Source organism: Alexandromys fortis, unplaced genomic scaffold (assembly GCF_014885135.2).
Source record: "Alexandromys fortis isolate MF-2015 unplaced genomic scaffold, M_Fortis_MF-2015_v1.1 scaffold_40, whole genome shotgun sequence".
In the NCBI taxonomy this organism is placed as follows: Eukaryota; Metazoa; Chordata; class Mammalia; order Rodentia; family Cricetidae; genus Alexandromys; species Alexandromys fortis.
Genome location: NW_026067966.1, coordinates 2570063 through 2578907, shown reverse-complemented (window position 1 = coordinate 2578907; position 8845 = coordinate 2570063). Strand labels below are relative to the sequence as shown.

General features: G+C 41.2%; 1 pseudogene; it reads left to right on the top strand.

Annotated features, from left to right (window-relative positions):
• The first annotated feature begins 7474 nt into the window (after positions 1–7474).
• Positions 7475–8464, top strand: LOC126508781 (U4/U6 small nuclear ribonucleoprotein Prp4-like; annotated as a pseudogene).
• Positions 8465–8845: the final 381 nt, after the last annotated feature.

The following is an 8845-nucleotide window of genomic DNA, read 5'->3' as shown; positions in this document are numbered from 1 at the left end:
CAGCTTTTCTGAGAGCAGCCCCTTTCTCCTAGAACCTGTGTTTTCAGAGCGGGGTACTATTTCCCCAGGAGGATGAAAACTGATTCTGAGATCTCAAAAGGGCAGGGAGATAGGGTGGGGGGGGATGTGGAATAAGCTTTCCTAGGACAATCTTTAGTTGTTCATTTATCCCTTTAGAATTCTAATCAGTTTAATGTATCTCTAGGGACAGGGTGGGTCAGGGATAACACAGGAGAAGTCGAGCAGAGATGGGGAACTCTGATCTGTGTTACATTTCTGCCAGGATGTTCTCGTAGGAGGATCTAGTTCTCAAGAGCTCTGTCCTGCTCACGGTGGCCTAGTCTGACAACGTTTTTCTGTGTTTCTTTTTTAAAGATTTTAAATTGTGCGGATTTGTTTCGGGGTGGGGTAGGTCTGAGCATGGGAGTGTTGGTGCAGGAGGAGGCCAGAAGAAATCCCTGAGCTGCAGTGGCCGGTGATTGTGAGGGGCAGGTCGTGGGTCCCTGGGTCCTGGGAACTGAACCTCAACTCTCTGGAAGAGCAGTACGTGCTCTTAACTGGGGAACTCTCTCTCCAGCCCCAGCTGTGACCAAGTTTCTCAGATGCTAATTCTTGGAGGCTTAAGCATTGATGATTTATCCATTGCTGCAACCTTGGTAATATACCTTTCCTCAGTGCCTTCCCATGAAAACCAACTGAATTCTATTTTCTGAAGAAACACTCACAACCTCATTTCTTACCGTCTCTAATCATGACGATACTGTATGGTTTAATCGTCCATGGCAACAATATGTTTAGGGTACATGAATCATTTTCCAAACTGAGCAATTAGGGTCTGGGCATAGGCTTTCCTTGTAGCTCTCATGTCTGCTGATTTATGTCCTCTAAACTATAGCGTTTCTGAAGTAAAATCTAGCAATGAGACAGGCAAAGGAAGAATCAGCTGATGGAAGGGTGGCACTCGACTTTCATCCCAGCTCTGGGAAAGCAGAGGCAGGCTGGTCTCCATGTTTGAGGCCACCCTGGTCTACAGAGTGAGTTCCAGGACAGCCAGAGCCACATAGAGAAACCCTGTCTCAGAAAATAAAAACAAAAATAGGAAAACAACACATTAACAGGTGCTCCGTAAATCTACAGATATCATGAACTGGTATAGGAGTTCCTTCTGTTTATGTGTTGCTTTCATTGGATGAATAAAGAAACTGCCTTGTTCTAGCTGATAGGCAAAACTTAGGTAGGCGGAGTAGAGAGAACTGAATTCTGGGAGGAAAAAAGCAGAAGAGAGAACAGCCATGGAGCTGCCAGAATCATACATGCTGCATCTTTGCCAGTAAGCCATGACTTCGTGGTGATATATACAGATTAATAGAAATGGGTTAAATCAAGATGTGACAGTTAGCCAATAAGAGGCTAGAGCTAATGGGCCAGACAGTGTTTAAATGAATACAGTTTCTGTGTGATTATTTCCAGGATTAAACTAGCCAGGTGGCTGGGACGAACAAAGGGTCCATGCTCCTGTTACAATGGACATAAAAGCGAAGGATGTTTTCACTTGGGTCATGCAATAGTTGCAGCACAAGATGACGTCCAGGAACACAGCTTTTTTTTCAGCACTTTGAAGCTTCTCACAGTGCTCTGGAGACTTTTAAACTCTCTTACTCATCTATCGAAATCTGCGTAGTTGGGGCTTAGGTTGGAATTCAGCAGCAATTGCAATGTCTTTGTTCATTACGTGTAAGCAGGAATTCCTTTGCAGTCCATAAAATATTTGATAAATCATCCTGTTGCAAAGCAGGCCTGTTTCTGCCAGTTGATACAGTGTTCTGCAGGGTTCCAGGGACGTCACCAATTAACACAGTAAGCCTGTCTGCCTGTTTTCTTCTTCCAGTCAAACTTTGAAATAGAACGATGCAAGTGTTGAGGACCCAAATGATTAATCTACTTCAGTTTAGGGGAGCAATACAAAGTAAATACAGAATGGATTTCTGGGTAGCACACTCATTCTGTTCTGATTTTGTCCAAAGCGACTGAACTTTTTTTCTTTTTCTTTTTTTTTTTCTTTTTAAGCAGGCCAGTAACATCACAATGGGAAGATAATTTTCTTCAGTCAATGAAAATCTTTGTTTTAACTGTTTTTTTCTCCAAGCCTGGCTTGATTATGTTGTGGAGGGGAGGGGGGGGCGTGTGCATGTGCTTTTTGATTGGTTTTATTTGTTTGCTTTAAGCTTGACCTCATTAAAAGTGCTTAGGTAAAGTTACCACTTAAGCAATCTACTCAGACAGTTCAGCAAATTGTGATTCTGGATGTTCCCATTAAGAGGATGAAGAGGAGTGAGAGGCACCATGATTAGAGCATTGGGGTATTATAAAAGACAGTTTGTTGCTTTCTCTAACATATTCCCTTCATATGTCCACTGCTTTTTCGATCTATAGTCTGGTAAGGTTTGACATGCGTGCACCACGAAGTGGGCCACAGCTGATAAGATGGTGGCCCAAAGTACTCTGGGCCTTAGAGTCACCTTCCCCTCCTGTCTGCCCTATTCCCCATGCGTCAGCTTTTTGCCACTCAGCGTTAGTTTGCATTTTCTAGAGTTTTCTATACCCTTTGTGGCTGGCTTTTTTGCTGGGGGTAATTATTTTGAGATTCATCTCTGTTTATTGCATGAATGAATTATTCTTCGAATGTATGGATTTTTATTTCTTGGATAAATATCTAGTCATGAAATTGTTCAAATCATTTGCTAGGTGAATTTTTTATTATTTTAAGACAATGGCCATTGACGTTTGTAGTAGAAGCTGCGGGCCTGCTTTTCGTCCCACCCTGCTCCCGCATGGCTAGCTTTTCACCAGAAATAACAACACACAAACTGTATTCATTTAAACACTGCTTGGCCCATTAGCTCTAGCACTTACTGGCTAATTCTGATATACCCATCAACCCATCTCTAATAAACTGTGTAGCACTGGTCTTACTGGGAAAGATTCAGCATGTCTGACCTGGCAGCTTGCTTCATTGTGTCTGCCTCTGAGAGGAGCTGCATGGTTTCTGAGCTCACTTCCTCTTCCTCCCAGCATTTTGTTCTGTTTACTCCTTCCACCTATGTTTTAACCTATGAGGGCCAAGCAGTTTCTTTATTTTTTAACCAATGACCTTCCTCCATCATTTCCCCTTTTTCTGTTTAAACAAACAAAAGGGAAGGCTTTAACTTTAACATAGCAAAATTACATATAACAAAACAGTTATCAAGTAAAAATTACAATATTTACATCTATTTTATCTTTATCATAACTAAGGAAAACTATAACTAACTATTCTTCAACTCCATCAAAGACTGCAGAAAGATACAATATTACCTAAGCAAAGAAGAAATAAGCAACTTTCAAACTCTAGAAATGACAGAGACATCTCGCTGCCCGGACAGTCACCCAAAGTTCCTCTGTACCATTGGGGCATCCATCTTCAGCCTTCAGGCCCATGGTATCCAGCAGACATTTCCATGAAGCAGGAAAATTTCAAAGGCAGTCACGATTTGCTTGTCCTGAAGAATGTCTTGCAGACTCTTTCATGAATCAGAAACCCCGAAAGATCATCTCACCTTAGGCAAGTTCAGTAGTCCTCTCTCTGCGGGTTCTCTGTGTCCAGTTTATATAATAGTGCAGGCAAGAGCAGTTTCTTGCCCAAATGGCTATCAGACTCCATAAGGATCCTCTTCGATGCCCATCTTTTTTTTGAAGTAGATTTTGAAGTAGATTGGTGCTGCCACGAGCAGATGTGTCTCATTGTCATGAAAAACCCTAAGTTATTAAAACATTAAATAGCATATTCTGTAGTCTTTGAAAGATATGAAGAATCATGATCTAACTGAAATATATCTCTATATATCTAGAAAATCTAACTAACATGACTACAAACTTGATTATTATTAATGATTATCCATTAACAACCTATATACATTACATTTTTAAATGAACTACACAATCACAATACCTTAATCAAGATCAGAAATACTTATACATATAATAAAATTGACCTTAAATTAATATCAGTAAACCAAGATTCATATCAATGAAAATTATTCATATCTATATCATCTCCCCCTTTAAATGTAAAAGAATATTTATAAACAATATATGGGAACATGGGCACAGTTATTTCTCTCCAAACTGCTTCCTGCTGGATGGGGGCGTTGTAATTCAGGTCTTTCATGGTATAACCTATGTGCCAGGTTCATCTCAGTCAGCAGTTGAGTGAAGTAATTCTTTGAAGCAACCATTCAGGATAGCGTGGTCTATCATACCATATTGGAATAGTAGCAATACACAGGGTCTCATCATCTGTGAAAACAAAAAAAAGAATCTCTTTTCCAAAGTATCATATCCTTAGATCCAAATTCTGAAGTCAAGGTACTTTCAAAGTATCTATGTTGGATTAGTTCAGCAGCATTTCTAAACAAATATCTTTGAGCAGCTTTTGTTCCTTCCTCAGCATTCAATTCAAAGAGAGCATAATAGCGTACAGTATCAAGATTCTCATTGTATTTTCCATCTTTGTGAGGCTTTATTTTAACCTCTATTTCGTTTATTTTTACTCTTATTTTATATTCTCTGTATATCTTTGTCCTGGAATAACTTTGTAGACCAGGCTGTCCTTGAACTCTCAGAGATCCGTCTGTCTCTGCCTCCCAGGCATTGGGATTAAAGGCTTGCACTACCACACCTTGAAGTCACAGAGGTCAATCTCCCTCTGCCTCCCAAGTGTTGGGATTAAAGGTGTGTACTACCATACCCAACTGCATATATTTTTAACACACTGTAAATCATTTAAAAGTTTTCTTTAAATCTTTCTTTTACTGTATATGTCTCTTTTTTGACCACAAGAGTCTTTAATTTACCAAGCAATATCAGTAGGACTAAAGCCATGGCTTTGATGGCTGGATCCACCCCATTCCTTAGCTTTCCAGCCTCATGGCAGAGGTCTGCCTGTCACCATCAGTGTGTGACACTCCAGCTCCTTAACGTTCAGCCACACAGCATCACGGCTGTTTAAGGAGAGACAGCTGTTTGTTCCCTCTTCATGTGAGCAGTTACTGAGGGGCTCCCGTGTGTTCCACAGCTTACGTACACTAATCAACAACTAAAAAAATACTATCCTTTCTGGCACCATACTTCCGTTATAATTTAGAATTATATTTTGTATTTTTATTTTAAGAACTTTAGCATTCATTGTGTGCTGATGCATGTGTGTGCGGTAGTGCATGCGTGCCATGGTATACCTATGCGATCAGAAAACAGCCCACCGAGTTGCCTCTCTCCTATGAAGTGGGGCCCAGGGATCCAACTCAGGCTATCAGGTTTAGCTACAGGCACATGTTTACCCACTGACCTATCTTGACAGCCCATGGATTACCTGTCTTTATAAGTCTGCTTTGTGGCTCTTTCATTTTGAGTCTGATAAAGCATTTTACTTTTGGCAGCTTTTTGGTACATAAGTTTTTACTGTTATTTTAATATTTCCTCCTTGCTTCTCCAGTATTATATCATTTTCTACCAGTCCACTGCTTGAAAACAAATTGTTTCTCTTGAGGCGTGATGTCAAAGATTGAAATCTGAGGAACGTTTAATCAACATCCAATGAGGAAAAAGATAGTGCAGGAAATAAGTACTATAACCATAGCTTTACTCGGTGTTGAATTTTACTAGTTGAATTTTACTAGATTATTCGCTAATTGGTAGCTAATGATAGGGTCTATTTTTGTTTAATATAATCAGTATGCAAATAAGGTGCTGCCAGTTGGTTTCTATGTGAAACAGTTTCTGATGGCTCTGACGATTCTGGGCACTCCAGTGTTTTTCTTCTTCGTGATCCTAACTCAACACACTCTACAGAGACCCTTATCTTGGTAGCCCTTAAAATTTCCACTGATGCTTTTCTCCCAAGAAGTACTGTTCATCTCTTCAATCGAGGACACTAACTTCATTCTTACTAGGAAATATTTTTTCCTCATATTGAAAATTGTTAAGGGGGAATGGCAGGGGCTGTCGGATGACTACAGAGAGCCTTCCCTTCCCAAGCACAGTAGACTGCATTTACAGCCTCCCCGGTCACTAGATGTGCAGCAGAAACTGTCCTCATCAGGGGAATGTGAGAAGTGACATGTTTCAGATCCGGGGTGGGAACTTCATTCAGCAGCATGCCTCCTCCCGTTCATTTCCACCAGCAGAAATGCAGACGTGGATGACATCCAGCAGTTACCGTAAAGATGATGAAAATGTTTTGGGAATTTTTTGGCTCTGAGACACGCAGATAAACAGATTTTGACCAGTGACCTGGGTCATTCAGTTTGGGACTGGTGTCTGAAGCAGAAGCACACGTTTGATTTATGCAGTTCCCGTGTTACTGAGCACATCTGTCCCAGAGTCACACTTTTACAGGAAGCTTTCAGTTGCCCTCAGCAGCTGTCCTCCTTTTGAGAAAGTTCTTTCCCTTTGCTAACTTTGTCTTGATGCTGGCACCTCTGTACCACAGCCATCTCTTTTTCTGCCTTTCCATTTCCACACATATTATTGGAGTTTCTATGCCAAGCTCCCCTAAGGTTTTGCTATGTACTGCTGAATAGTAAATTTAGATTGCCCATTGAATATTTTTGACCTCCTAAGAGCCTTGGTACAAGTCAAAAGGGTTTCCTCCCCTCAGACCCACCTGTTGAATCTTTACCTCTCATTGGGACCTTGGAGACAGAGCCTTTAAAGAAGTAATTGAGTTAGTTACAAGCTCATTAAGGTGAACCCTGACCTACATGACTGTTGTCCTTATGAAAACAATACAATTGATAGTGAACAGCCCAGAACCTACAGCGTGGTGTTGACTGGAGGCCCATGACTCCAGACCCCAGTGTGCCTGCTACACAAGCCTCCTCAGCAACCACAACCAAAGCACCTGGTGACTTACTCATATACCTGTCATGAAATAAAACACTGAGGTTTGACAAACGAGGAAGAATGTCTGGCTGAAGGAGAGTCTGGAATTTGGCAAGGGGAAATAGATTTAAAGTAGGAAACAGTAATACAAACTCTGAAGACATATTTGAAATTGAATAGGGGAGCAGGGAGTGAGACCCAGACGTACAAACAGACTTCTAAAGAAGGAATTAGTCTTTCCACAGATGACTCACAGGTCAAGCCTTGCCTTAGAGCCCAGAGGAGGCCGTAATACTTTGTTTTTGATATAGAATCTCACTATTTAGTCATGATGGGTCTGGAACTCACTGTGTAGTCCTGAGCAGCCTAGAACTCAGAAGAGTTACCCACCCCCCTCTGGCTTCCCAGTGTTGGGATTAAAGGCATTCACAGCCATACCCAGCTTCCATTAATAGTGTTACAGAGGACTCTGCTGATGGAGGAAAAGCTCAGTGATCAATACTGATGACTTCAAAGAAAATCCAGAATAAAACAAAACAAAGAAAAGAATAAGATCATGAGAAATCTAGTAAGTCCAAAGAAGAGTGTCTGTAGTCCTGGCACTGTGAAGAGCCCAGCAGTTTGTGGGTGGCTTGGTGTGATTGATCATTATTCGCTGCACAAAGTAATGAAGTGCTTGGAAGAGGCCATCTCCATAAGCAGGTCTCAGAAACAGGTAGGCCCTCTCAGAGCCAGGGCTAGACAAATTTCTCTAGTCTTTGAGTAGTTCCTAGTCTTTGAGAAACTGACAACGATGAGCCTCTGCTGAAACTGTAGTCCCAAGTCCAAAATGCTGAGCACAGTTTGGTGTGTGTGTGTGTGTGTGTGTGTGTGTGTGTGTGTGATGTCTGTTCCGTTTCAAAGATAGCATCTACAGTCTTTGAAGCCCTAACGCAGATGTAGGAGCAGCTGTCTACTCCCCAAGTTTACTGCTACATTAGACCAAAAAGATGTCACCCTTGCCACTTGTACTAATGATGATGGTTCTGTGGTCCTTTTGAGCCTTGACAGTGGAGAACTAGTGGCAGATAGTGTGAGGTTCAAGCAATGTGGCATTTATCAGGATGTTCTCTAGGTACCACCTGCAGTGACTGCTTATTCATGGCCCTTAAGGGATTTGGTAGCTCAAGAGGAAGGTCAGAGCGTGTATATATAGCAGTGCCTTTTATCAAGATGATTGTTTGCTTGGATGCATCTGGATGAGTTTGGAGACTACACACAGGCTCCTGTAGCAGGAAAAAAAATCTGTGGAATAAATTTCTCCCCTAATGGCTGCCACATTGCAAAATGGTAGTGGTGGCAACATTAGCAAAAGATGGGATCTTTGATCATGATGGTGTATCTGTACCATCCCTGTCCATTAGAATTCAGTGACTTGTGCTCAGTTTGAACCTATCAAGAAAATTCTTATTTAGTAGTACCTATCAATAACATATCTAAGATATGGACCAATCTATCCTGGTCTCCACTGAAGACTCTACCTGGTTATGGGCATTTCTTTCAGTAAGTGGCTTATAGCTACTTATTCCTGGATGGACTGTCAAGCTCTGGGTGACTGAGTAGTAAAGACTGTGGAGGCAGAGCTCTAACTTCAAGCTTGTATTTTGTATTCATGTCCTCAAAAGAAAATGATTGATGCATTCTTTTTTCTGTTCTGTTTTCTGCCAATTACTATTACAACTGGCTTTTCTTGTCATGAAGAGGAGACCAAGTTTCTTGGTGATGACAAACTCCTTTCGTAGTTAAAACTTAATTCTCACCCTCAGGCTTTTCTGTGAACTGTGTAAATGTTTTTATTAATTTTTTTTGAATGCCCTATCACCTTACTTAGCACTCAAGATTGTGACTGCTCTTTTTTACTTTCTGAACCTCGAAACTTGGCCTTTTA